This window comes from Mobula hypostoma, chromosome 1 (assembly GCF_963921235.1).
Source record: "Mobula hypostoma chromosome 1, sMobHyp1.1, whole genome shotgun sequence".
Classification (NCBI taxonomy): Eukaryota; Metazoa; Chordata; class Chondrichthyes; order Myliobatiformes; family Myliobatidae; genus Mobula; species Mobula hypostoma.
This window is the reverse complement of record NC_086097.1, coordinates 150,083,130-150,095,668: the sequence shown is the minus strand read 5'-3', so window position 1 is coordinate 150,095,668 and position 12,539 is coordinate 150,083,130. Positions and strand designations below refer to the sequence as shown.

Genomic DNA, 12,539 nt, shown 5'->3' with positions numbered 1-12,539 from the left:
TCACAGTCACAGTCTGCTATCTTTGACACAGGATTGCTGTTAATTGAACGAATAAGACTCGTATTGTGTTGGCGCGTGGGCAAGCAGTTAAGGCGTCTGTCTAGTGATTTGAAGGTTGCTAGTTCGAGCCTTGGCTGAGGCAGCGTGTGTGTCCTTGAGCAAGGCACTTAACCACACATTGCTCTGCAACAACACCGGTGCCAAGCTGTATGGGTCCTAATGCCCTTCCCTTGGACAACATCGGTGGCGTGGAGAGGGGAGACTTGCAGCATGGGCAACTGCTGGTCTTCCATACAACCTTGCCCAGGCCTGCGCCCTGGAAACTTTCCACGGCACAAATCCATGGTCTCATGAGACTAATGGATGCCTATTTTAATTTAAGACTCATATTGAACATGAGTTAACAAGGTAAACCCCTCCTGTCTTCTCCTATCATTTTGGATCTCCCCCCCACCCCCCACTTTCAAATCTCTTACTAGCTCTTCCTTCAGTTAGTCCTGACGAAGGGTCTCGGCCCGAAACGTCGACTGTACCTCTCCCTAGAGATGCTGCCTGGCCTGCTGCGTTCACCAGCAACTTTGATGTGTGTTGCATGAGTTAACAAGGAACAGTTTTCTACAGCACTTATTTAGGTTTTACCACTTTTTGCTGCGTGAGCAGATTTGGAAGTTTATTTTGCTATCAGTGCTGTTTAAGAGGGAATAAACTGGATGTGACGATAGTTAGCCTACTTGTTGAAAAATAAGCAAACACAATAATTTACCTGACAAAAACAGAATGGAAAGAGATTTGACTGAGGGCCAAAGATACTTCTGCTAATCATTGCAAACGGTTCAGAATTCAACAGGTTCACAGTTCAATTATGTTAGCAATTTTCTCCTTCCTTGCCTAAAGGCATGGACTCATTATAGTGCAGTCCTATAGGAACTGATTGCCCCAAGTTCAAATGTTCAGTCTTCGTGTACGTGTATAAGTTTTGATTCACCAACAGTCAGAACACTTAACTTGCCAGTGAATAACAAACCAGAATTGTAATATTTACTTTGTACATGTCAGTGCTGAAGTTCAGCTATAATCATTTATGCTGAAACTTCAGCCAATTTGACTGTGACTGAAGTTTACCTCTTGACCAGATCTCCTTTCTTTTCAAATCCTTTTATTGTTATATTATACAAAAAAATAACATGAGTACATTGAACTAACAACACTTACAATGTGTCAAAAAAGACTATCTTAAAGATTGAAAAAAGAAATTTGTGATGTGACGAGAATACACATAAAATTAAGATGTTTGCTGGCCTGGGTTAGCATCAGTGACATCAGCAAGTGGTCTGCCACCTGCCCTCAGGGGAAGGAGAGATAAGGAACAATGGAGCAGCGTCTGGAGATGTGTAATGAAGGGGCGGGGGAGAGAGAGCTGTCTGGAGCGGCTCCCCCCTTTGAACCTTGAACTGTTTGAAGTGATGGACAGGCGATACCCCAGCAGGGGGATAAAAAGGGACCGGTTCGCTAAGGCAAGACACACGACACCCGAGGTAATGAGAAGCGGGAACCCGGTGTGTGTCCGCCCTTGCCTGGGTGCCGGGTTCACTGCAGAGGATCGACCGCATCTGGAGGAGGGGTCACAGTCGGTGACCTCAGGTGACATCACCAAGGACCCGCCCAAAAGCTGCTTGTGAGCAATATCACCGGTCTGTGAGTGAAGCCGTTCTGAATGATCAGTTGTTCCTGTTCCCTCTCTCTCTTCCCCCACGTTGTCCATCGCCATGGCAATGATTACTGCGAACTGAACTACTAAACTGGACTGAATTTTGAGTCACTTTGAAATTTGGTCATTTACCCCTAGACAACGATAGAGCTTGATTGATGCTGTTATCTTAATTCTGTGCACATGTGTGTTTATCATCGCTGAACTGTTGCATTTATTATCCTTTCGATTACTGTATTGCTTGTTTCTTTAATAAAACTTTCTTAGTTCTAGTACTCCAGACTCCAACTGAGTGATCCATTTCTGCTGGTTTGGCAACCCAGTTACGGGGTACGTAACAGTGATAACAAAAAAAACCTACTAAGCAGAAAAAGTGAGGAAAAAAAAGAACCCATTAGGTGTACAACCCTGAAGTCATGCATCATATAAAAAGCTTCTAAAAATAAACATCAAACCACCAGCTAGAAAAGAAAATATACTAAAAAATTTACAATTAGATCGTGGAAAAATCTATCAATTAGCTCAAATGATAATAATGAGCAAATGAGCCCCATCTTTTCTCAAAATCAAATAAAGGTTCAAAGGATTAACCTAATTTTGAGGAATTATTCCAAGAAGCACAGTTAATTTATTAGGTTGTAGATTAATTTTAAGTGCTTTAGAAATTGTTGAAAAAACTGACTTCCAGAACTGTTCCAATATAGAACACGACCAAAACATATGCGTCAGTGTAGCTATCTCAGTTTTACTTCTATCACAATGACTATCAACATTAGAAAAGATATTCTTGACCAGATCTCCAATAGCAATCTCAACTAACAGAGTATAGTGCATCAAGAATATAATAGCTAAATCTCAGTTGGTAGCTTGTAAAATATCTGTACAATAACTTTTCAGGGCAACAAGTCTTTCTGGAATGTAGTTCAACAAAACCTACACGTCATTTAAAGAAATATTTCATAATTTCCATTGTTATTTCTGTGGAAAGTGGATGCATCTTTGTTAACTAATAAAATTAAGGACAATATTTGTTGAAAGGAAAAGCTTATAACATTACAGTGATAAAGTGATAGGTTTCAGGATGGGAGCTAACCAGATGAAGTCTATCTTGGAAAAAGTAATGGACAACTAGACAAGTTTAATCACGACATTCAATGTCTCCCTAGAAAAAAATTATCATGGTTTGATAGAAAACACAGGAGACTGAAGACACTGGAATCTGGAGCAACAAACCATCTGCTGGGAGATCTCAGCAGGTCAAGCAACGTCTACAGGAGGAAAGAAAATATTGATAATTTGATACAAGTTTGTATTCCATTTGAGACAGAAAAAATTGGAACAGAAACAACTAGCTTTAACAAGTGAAATGAATTACAATGGAGTGAATATGGAGTTGGCTAAGGTGAACTGGACTAAAGATTAACAGGGAAAACAGTTCAAACATTTAAGGAGATAAGCCTCGATGTCCGGCAAAGGAAGAGAGCGTAATTTTCAATTTGGTTTTAAACATGGCGTAGAAAGTTTTCTACAGAATTATTTAGTTCTTTTAGAACATAGAACATAGAACAGTACAGCACAGTACAGGCCCTTTGGCCCACAATGTTGTGCCGACCCTCAAACCCTGCCTCCCATATAAGCCCCCACCTTAGGTTCCTCCATATACCCGTCTAATAGTCTCTTAAACTTCACCAGTGTATCTGCCTCCACCACTGACTCAGGCAGTGCATTCCACACACCAACCACTCTCTGAGTAAAAAACCTTCCTCTAATATCCCCCTTGAACTTCCCACCCCTTACCTTAAAGCCATGTCCTCTTGTATTAAGCAGTGGTGCCCTGGGGAAGAGGTGCTGGCTATCCACTCTATCTATTCCTCTTATTATCTTGTACACCTCTATCATGTCTCCTCTCATCCTCCTTCTCTCCAAAGAGTAAAGCCCTAGCTCCCTTAATCTCTGATCATAAAGCATACTTTCTAAACCAGGCAGCATCCTGGTAAATCTCCTCTGTACCCTTTCCAATGCTTCCACATCCTTCCTATAGTGAGGTGACCAGAACTGGACACAATACTCCAAGTGTGGCCTAACCAGAGTTTTATAGAGCTGCATCATTACATCGCAACTCTTAAACTCTATCCCTCGACTTATGAAAGCTAACACCCCATAAGCTTTCTTAACTACCCTATCCACCTGTGAGGCAACTTTCAGCGATCTGTGGACATGTACCCCAAGATCCCTCTGCTCCTCCACACAACCAAGTATCCTGCCATTTACTTTGTACTCTGCCTTGGAGTTTGTCCTTCCAAAGTGTACCACCTCACACTTCTCCAGGTTGAACTCCATCTGCCACTTCTCAGCCCACTTCTACATCCTGTCAATGTCTCTCTGCAATCTTTGACAATCCTCTACACTATCTACAACACCACCAACCTTTGTGTCGTCTGCAAACTTGCCAACCCACCCTTCTACCCCAACATCCAGGTCGTTAATAAAAATCACAAAAAGTAGAGGTCCCAGAACAGATCCTTGTGGGACACCACTAGTCACAATCCTCCAATCTGAATGTAGTCCCTCCACCACCACCCTCTGCCTTCTGCAGGCAAGCCAATTCTGAATCCACCTGGCCAAACTTCCATGGATCCCATGCCTTCTAACTTTCTGAATAAGCCTACCATGTGGAACCTTGTCAAATGCCTTACTAAAATCCATATAGATCACATCCACTGCACTACTCTCATCTATATGCCTGGTCACCTCCTCAAAGAACTCTATCAGGCTTGCTAGACATGATCTGCCCTTCACAAAGCCATGCTGACTGTCCCTGATCAGACCATGATTCTCTAAATGCCTATAGATCCTATCTCTAAGAATCTTTTCCAACAGTTTTCCCACCACAGACGTAAGGCTCACTGGTCTATAATTACCCGGACTATCCCTACTACCTTTTTTGAACAAGGGAACAATATTCGCCTCCCTCCAATCCTCCGGTACCATTCCCGTGAACAACGAGGACATGAAGATCCTAGCCAGAGGCTCAGCAATCTCTTCTCTCACCTCGTGGAGCAGCCTGGGGAATATTCCGTCAGGCCCCGGGGACTTATCTGCCCTAATGTATTTTAATAACTCCAACACCTCCTCTCCCTTAATATCAGCATGCTCCAGAACATCAACCTCACTCATATTGTCCTCACCATCACCAAGTTCCCTCTCATTGGTGAATACTGAAGAGAAGTATTCATTGAGGACCTCGCTATTTCCACAGCCTCCAGGCACATCTTCCCACCTTTATCTCCAATCGGTCCTACCTTCACTCCTGTCATCCTTTTTTTCTTCACATAATTGAAGAATGCCTTGGGGTTTTCTTTTACCCTACTCACCAAGGCCTTTTCATGCCCCCTTCTTACTCTTCTCAGCCCCTTCTTAAGCTCCTTTCTTGCTTCCTTATATTTCTCAATAGACCCATCTGATCCTTGCTTCCTAAACCTCATGTATGCTGCCTTCTTCCTCCTGACTAGATTTTCCACCTCACTTGTCACCCATGGTTCCTTCACCCTACCATTCTTTATCTTCCTCACTGGGACAAATTTATCCCTTACATCCCGCAAGAGATCCCTAAACATCGACCACATGTCCATAGTACATTTCCCTGCAAAAAGGCGCTGAGAAGGCGCTGCTGACTGGGGAGTGGGATCAGGTATAAATCAAAGCAAAAAGTACCAAATACTGGTCTTAAGGTGTTATACTTAAATGCACGCAGCATAAGAAATAAGGTGGACGATCTTGTCGTACAGTTACAGATTGGCAGGTATGATATTGTGGCCATCACTGAGACCTGGCTAAAGGATGCATGTCTCTGGGAGCTGAACGTCCAAGGATACACGGTGTATCGGAAGGACAGGAAGGTAGGCAGAGGGGGAGGCGTGGCTTTATTGGTAAGTAATGATATTAAATCATTAGAAAGAGGTGATATAGGATCGGAAGGTGCAGAATCTTTATGGGTTGAGCTAAGAAATCGCAGGGGTAAAAGGACCCTGATGGCAGTTATTTATAGGCCTCCAAACAGCTGCAGTGATGTGGACTACAAATTACAACTGGAAATAGAAAAGGCTTGTCAGAAGGGCAGTGTTATGATAATTGTGGGAAATTTTAACATGCGAGTAGATTAGAAAAATCAGGTCAGCACTGGATCTCAAGAGAGAGAATTTGTAGAATGTCTGCGAGATGGCTTTTTAGAACAGCTTGTTGTTGAGCCCACTAGGGGATCGGCTGTACTGGATTGGGTATTGTGTAATGAACCGGAGGTGATTGGAGAGATTGAGGTGAAGGAACCCTTCGGAGGCAGTGATCATAACATGATTGAGTTCACTGTGAAATTAGAAAAAGAGAAGCCGAAATCTGATGTGTCAGTATTTCAGTGGAGTAAAGGAAATTGCAGTGGCATGATAGAGGGACTGGCCAAAGTTGACTGGAAAGGGACACTGGCGAGAAAGACGGCAGAGCAGCAGTAGCTGAAGTTTATGCGGAAGTGAGGAAGGTGCAAGACAGGTATATTCCAAAAAAGAAGACATTTTCGAATGGAAAAAGGATGCAACCGTGGTTGACAAGAGAAGTAAAAGCCAAAGTTAAAGCAAAGGAGAGGGCATACAAGGAAACAAAAATTAGTGGGAAGACAGAGGATTGGGAAGTTTTTAAAACCTTACAAAAGGAAACTAAGAAGGTCATTAAGAGGGAAAAGATTAACTATGAAAGGAAGCTAGCAAATAATATCAAAGAGGATACGAAATGCTTTTTCAAGTATATAAAGAGTAAAGGACAGGTGGAACGATAGAAAAGAACGATAGAAAATGATGCTGGAGAAATTGTAATGGGAGATAAGGAGATGGCAGAGGAACTGAACGAGTATTTTGCATCAGTCTTCACTGAGGAAGACAGCAGGATACCGGACACTCAAGGGTGGCAGGGAAGAGAAGTGTGCGCAGTCACAATTACGACAGAGAAAGTACTCAGGAAGCTGAATAGGCTAAAGGTAGATAAATCTCCCAGACCAGATGGAATGCACCCGCGTGTTCTGAAGGAAGTAGCTGTGGAGATTGCGAAGGCATTAGCGATGATCTTTCAGAAGTCGATAGATTTTGGCATAGTTCCGGAGGACTGGAAGATTGCAAATGACACTCCGCTATTTAAGAAGGGGGCAAGGAAGCAAAAAGGAAATTATAGACCTGTTAGCTTGACATCGGTGGTTGGGAAGTTGTTAGAGTCAATTGTCAAGGATGAGGTTACAGAGTACCTGGAGGCATATGACAAGATAGGCAGAACTCAGCATGGATTCCTTAAAGGAAAATCCTGCCTGACAAACCTATTACAATTTTTTGAGGAAATTACCAGTAGGCTAGACAAGGGAGATGCAGTGGATGTTGTATATTTGGATTTTCAGAAGGCCTTTGACAAGGCGCCACACATGAGGCTACTTAACAAGATAAAAGCCCATGGAATTACGGGAAAGTTACATACGTGGATAGTGCGTTGGCTGATTGGCAGGAAACAGAGACTGGGAATAAAGGGATCCTATTCTGGTTGGCTGCCGGTTACCAGTGGTGTTCCACAGGGGTCCGTGTTGGGGCCGCTTCTTTTTACATTGTACATCAACTATTTGGATTATGGAATAGATGGCTTTGTGTCTAAGTTTGCAGACGATATGAAGATAGGTGGAGGGGCCGGTAGTGCTGAGGAAACGGAGAGTCTGCAGAGAGACTTGGATAGATTGGAAGAATGGGCAAAGAAGTGGCAAATGAAATACAATGTTGGAAAGTGTATGGTTATGCACTTTGGCAAAAGAAATAAACGGGCTGACTATTACTTAAATGGGGAAAGAATTCAAAGTTCTGAGATGCAACGGGACTTGGGAGTCCTCGTACAGGATACCCTTAAGGTTAACCTCCAGGTTGAGTCGGTAGTGAAGAAGGCGAATGCAATGTTGGCATTCATTTCTAGAGGAATAGAGTATAGGAGCAGGGATGTGATGTTGAGGCTCTATAAGGCGCTGGTGAGACCTCACTTGGAGTACTGTGGGCAGTTTTGGTCTCCTTATTTAAGAAAGGATGTGCTGATGTGAGAGAGGGTACAGAGAAGATTCACTAGAATGATTCTGGGAATGAGAGGGTTAACATATGAGGGACGTTTGTCCGCTCTTGGACTGTATTCCTTGGAGTTTAGAAGAATGAGGGGAGACTTCATAGAAACATTTCGAATGTTGAAAAGCATGGACAGAGTGGATGTGGCAAAGTTGTTTCCCATGATGGGGGAGTCTAGTACAAGAGGGCATGACTTAATGATTGAAGGGCACCCATTCAGAACAGAAATGCAAAGAAATTTTTTTAGTCAGAGGGTGGTGAATCTATGGAATTTGTTGCCATGGGCAGCAGTGGAGGCCAAGTCACTGGTTGTATTTAAGGCAGAGATTGATAGGTATCTGAGTAGCCAGGGCATCAAAGGTTATGGTGAGAAGGCGGGGGAGTGGGACTAAATGGGAGAATGGATCAGCTCATGATAAAATGGCGGAGCAGACTCAATGGGCTGAATGGACGACCTCTGTTCCTTTGTCTTATGGTGTTAAATATTAAAGAATTCAATGTGACAATAGCATATGTGTTATATGGTCTCATAATGGTTCTGTTACAACACAAGTGATCCACAGCTCTGAGTAATCGTCTGGAGATGAGCTTTGAATTCTATCACAGCAACTAGGATGTTTAAGATCAGTTAATTAGTGGATAAAACAAAATTATATCAATGACAATGGCTATAAAATACTGGATTGAAATAAAAGCTGTTTCATTGATGTACTGATGAGAAGGAAACATGCTGTCCTCACCTGGTCCAGCCCACGTTTGACCCCAGAAAGGGAGACATATGTCTGATTCTAATTTGTCCTGAAATGAAGCACAACTCCAGTTAATTCTAGAAGGATTGGTAATGGGCATAATACTGGCTTTACCTTGAATACCTGATCACATACATCATGTGCTTCAAAAAGGCAACAATTATACCAGTGCCTATGAAGAAGAATATAAGCTGCCTTAATGACTATTCCCGGTAGCACTCACATCTACAGTGATGAAATACTTTGAGAGGTTGGTTATGACTAGACTGAACTCCTGCCTCAGCAGGGCCCTGGACCCATTGATATTTGCCTATTGTCACAATAGGTCAATGGCAGATGCAATCTCAATGGCTCTTCATATGGCATTCGACCACGTGGACAACACAAACACCTGCTGTTTATCGACTATAGCTCAGTATTTAATACCATCGTTCCCACAATCCTGATTGAGAAGTTGCAGAACCTGGGCCTCTGTACCTCCCTCTGCAATTGGATCCTCGACTTCCTAACCAGAAGACCACAGTCTGTGTGGATTGGTGATAGCATATCCTCCTCGCTGACGATCAACACTGGTGCACCTCAGGGGAGCGTGCTTAGCCCACTGCTCTACTCTCTATATATCCATGACTGTGTGGCCAGGCATAGATCAAATACCATCTATAAATTTGCTGATGATACAACTATTGTTGGTAGAATCTCAGGTGGTGATGAGAGGGCTTCAGGAGTGAGATATGCCAACTAGTGGAGTGGTGTTGCAGCAACAACCCGGCACTCAATGTCAGTAAGACGAAAGAACTGATTGTGGGCTTCCAGAAGGGTAAGACAAAGGAACACATACCAATCCTCATAGAGGGATCAGAAGTGGAGAGAGTGAGCAGTTTCAAGTTCCTGGGTGTCACAATCTCTGAGGATCTAACCTGGTCACAACATATCGATGCAGTTATAAAGAAGGCAAGACAGTGATTATACTTCATTAGGAGTTGGAAGAGATTTGGTACGTCAACAAGTACACTCAAAAACTTCTATAGATGTATTGTGGAGAGCATTCTGACAGGCTGCATCACTGTCTCGTATGGGGGGGGGGCAACTGCACAGGACCGATAAAAGCTGCAGAGGGTTGTAAATTTATTTGGCTCCATCTTGGGTACCAGCCTACAAAATACCCAGGACATCTTCAAGGAGCGGTGTCTCAGAAAGGCAGCATCCATTATTAAGGACCTCCAGCACCCATTGCATGTCCTTTTCTCACTGTTACCATCAGGTAGGAGGCATAGAAGCTTAAAGGCACACACTCAGCGATTCAGAAACAGCTTCTTCCCCTTTGCCATCCAATTCCTAAATGGACATTGAACCCTTGGACACTAACTCGCTTTTTCAATGTATAGTATTTCTGTTTTTTGCATGATTTTTAATCTATTCAATGTAGGTATACTGTAATTGATTTACTTATTTATTATTCTCATAATTTTATTTTGTTTTTTTTTCCTTCTGTATTATGTATTGCATTGAAATGCTGCTGTTAAGTTAACAAATTTCACATCACATACCAATGATAATAAACCTGATTCTGATTCTGTTCCAAAATAAAAAAGGGAACAATACACAGGAATGTGGACTTTGGACGTATCATTCCACCACTGAGCTGGATAGAAACCCACACTTACCTAGAGGCCATTAATGACCACCTTTTAAACTGCGCATCACTGAGTATTGATCCGTTCTCAAGATGGTGCTGAATTACAGTTTCCATTGAGGTCATGGCTCATCCTTAATTATTTGGTTTAGTTTTTTTTAGGTTCATAGGGATGGTTTTGGAGACATGAGGGGAGTTAGAGGTCAGGTTAGGGTTTAGGGACAGGGACTTGGGGGAATTAGAGGACAGGCCAAAGTCTGTTTCCATTCTCCATTCAAAGACTAGCAGCGAGGTCACGGTTGGATATCAGCTGGCAGAGCGGCGAGGATGTTCAGAGTCCCGTCATTGGCGAGTAGGGCATTTGATGCCTAGTGTTCAGCTCCTGTCATTGGTGAGACCAGTGTTCGAGGCCTGAAGTTCAGACCCTCATTCATTGCCATCAGCGAGTCCTGAGTCAATGCCAAAGATCGAAGTCCAAAGGTCGATCAGAGCTCCAAATCAAAGCACAAAAATTGATTGTGAGTCTAGAAGTCGAGGTCTGATGGTCAGAGCTCGAATCTGCAAATCTCTGTGTGTCTTTTTGGGAAGTTGGGGTCCAGTATCTGCAAATCCATGAGGCTGGACACCGAAGGTGGCCTGTCCTTGATTAGAGGACTATGTATGTGCGTTTATGGAGGGAGAAAAGGGGCTTTTTTGCTTTGTTGCTTGTTGTGTACTGTTTTGTTGTGTTCTGTGTTGTTCTGCCAAGCATTGGGAGCATATTATGTTGATGCAAAATCGTGTGGTGACACTTGCAGAATGCCCCCAGCACATCCTTGGGTGTTCATGCAAATGACACACTTCACTGTATGTTTTGATGTGATAAATAAATAAATAGTGTTACGAGAATACACATAAAATTAAGATGTTTGCTGGCCTGGGCTAGCATCAGTGGCATCAGCAGTTGGTCTGCCACCTGCCCTCAGGGGAAGGAGAGATAAGGAACAATGGAGCAGCGTCTGGAGATGTGTAATGAAGGGATGTGGGAGGAAGAGCTGTCTGGAGCGGCTCCCCCCTTTGAGCCCTGAACTGTTTGAAGTGATGGACAGGCGATACCCCAGCAGGGGGATAAAAAGGGACAGGTTCGCTAAGACAGACACACACGCCACCCGAGGTAACGAGACCCTGGAAGCGGTGCGCCTCTCACGAGTGGGTGAGAAGTCCCAGACAACGACAAGGGTGGAAAGGTACGATCAGCGGGAACCCGGTGTGTGTCCGCCCTTGCCTGGGTGCCGGGTTCACTGCAGAGGATCGACCGCATCTGGAGGAGGGGTCACAGTCGGTGACCTCAGGTGACATCACCAAGGACCCGCCCAAAAGCTGTTTGTGAGCCATCTTGCTGGTCTGTGAGTGAAGCCGTTCTGAATGATGAGTTGTTCCTATTCTATCTCTCTCTTCCCCCACATTGTCCACCGCCATGACAACGATTACTGCGAACTGAACTACTAAACTGGACTGAACTTTGAGTCATTTTGAAATTGGTCATTTACCCCTAGACAACGATAGAGCTTGATTGATGCTGTTATCTTAATTCTGTGCACATGTGTGTTTATCATCACTGAACTGTTGCATTTATTATCCTTTCGATTACTGTGTTGCTTGTTTCTTTAATAAAACTTTCTTAGTTCTAGTACTCCAGACTCCAACTGAGTGATCCATTTCTGCTGGTTTGGCAACCCAGTTACGGGGTACGTAACATAAGTGGGGTTCTCGTCCGCGATTTTGAACGCTAAATTTGGGACGGAGTAAATTGATTGGGTTAAAATTCCCGAAAGAAAGAAAAGACAAACAGCAGAAATGGAGGTTGAGGAATTTATAAAGGCGCCGACCTTGGAGGCATTAGAGGATGCCAGGAAATCGGAATTGATAGCTGTGGCCAAACGGGTGAATCTTGCTAAGGTGAAGTCGACAATGAGGAGAGAGGAGATACACAGAGCTATTGTAGAGCACTATGTATCTAAAGGTGTGTTTCCCCAAGGTGAGCTGGGGGAGGTGTCTATTGAAAAACCTGCTGGAGACGCGGTACAGGTACAGCTTGAAAAACTGAGACTCGAGCACGAGTTCCGGGTACGGCAGTTAGAACACGAAGAGAAGCAGTTAGAAAGGCAGGAGAGAGAGTTAGAAAGGCGGGAGAAAGAGAGAGAGTTAGAAAGGCAGGAGAAAGAGAGAGAGTTAGAAAGGCAGGAGAAAGAGAGAGAGTTAGAAAGGCAGCAGAAAGAGAGAGAGTTAGAAAGGCGGGAGAGAGAGAAAGAGGTAGAAAGGCAAGAGAGAGAAAGACAGTT

General features: G+C 43.6%; 1 protein-coding gene across 11 annotated transcripts in view; it reads right to left on the bottom strand.

Annotated features, from left to right (window-relative positions):
• Positions 1-12,539, bottom strand: part of foxh1 (forkhead box H1) — a 141,601-nt gene that overhangs the window by 96,855 nt on the left and 32,207 nt on the right. For 6 of the 11 annotated variants that reach the window (XR_010019186.1, XM_063057885.1, XM_063057984.1 and 3 more), the window contains exon 2: positions 8,577-8,634. The exons of the other annotated variants lie outside the window; for them this stretch is intronic. The gene's annotated coding sequence lies outside the window, so the exon portion shown is untranslated. The remainder of the gene's footprint in view (positions 1-8,576; positions 8,635-12,539) is intronic. 11 annotated transcript variants of the gene reach the window in all.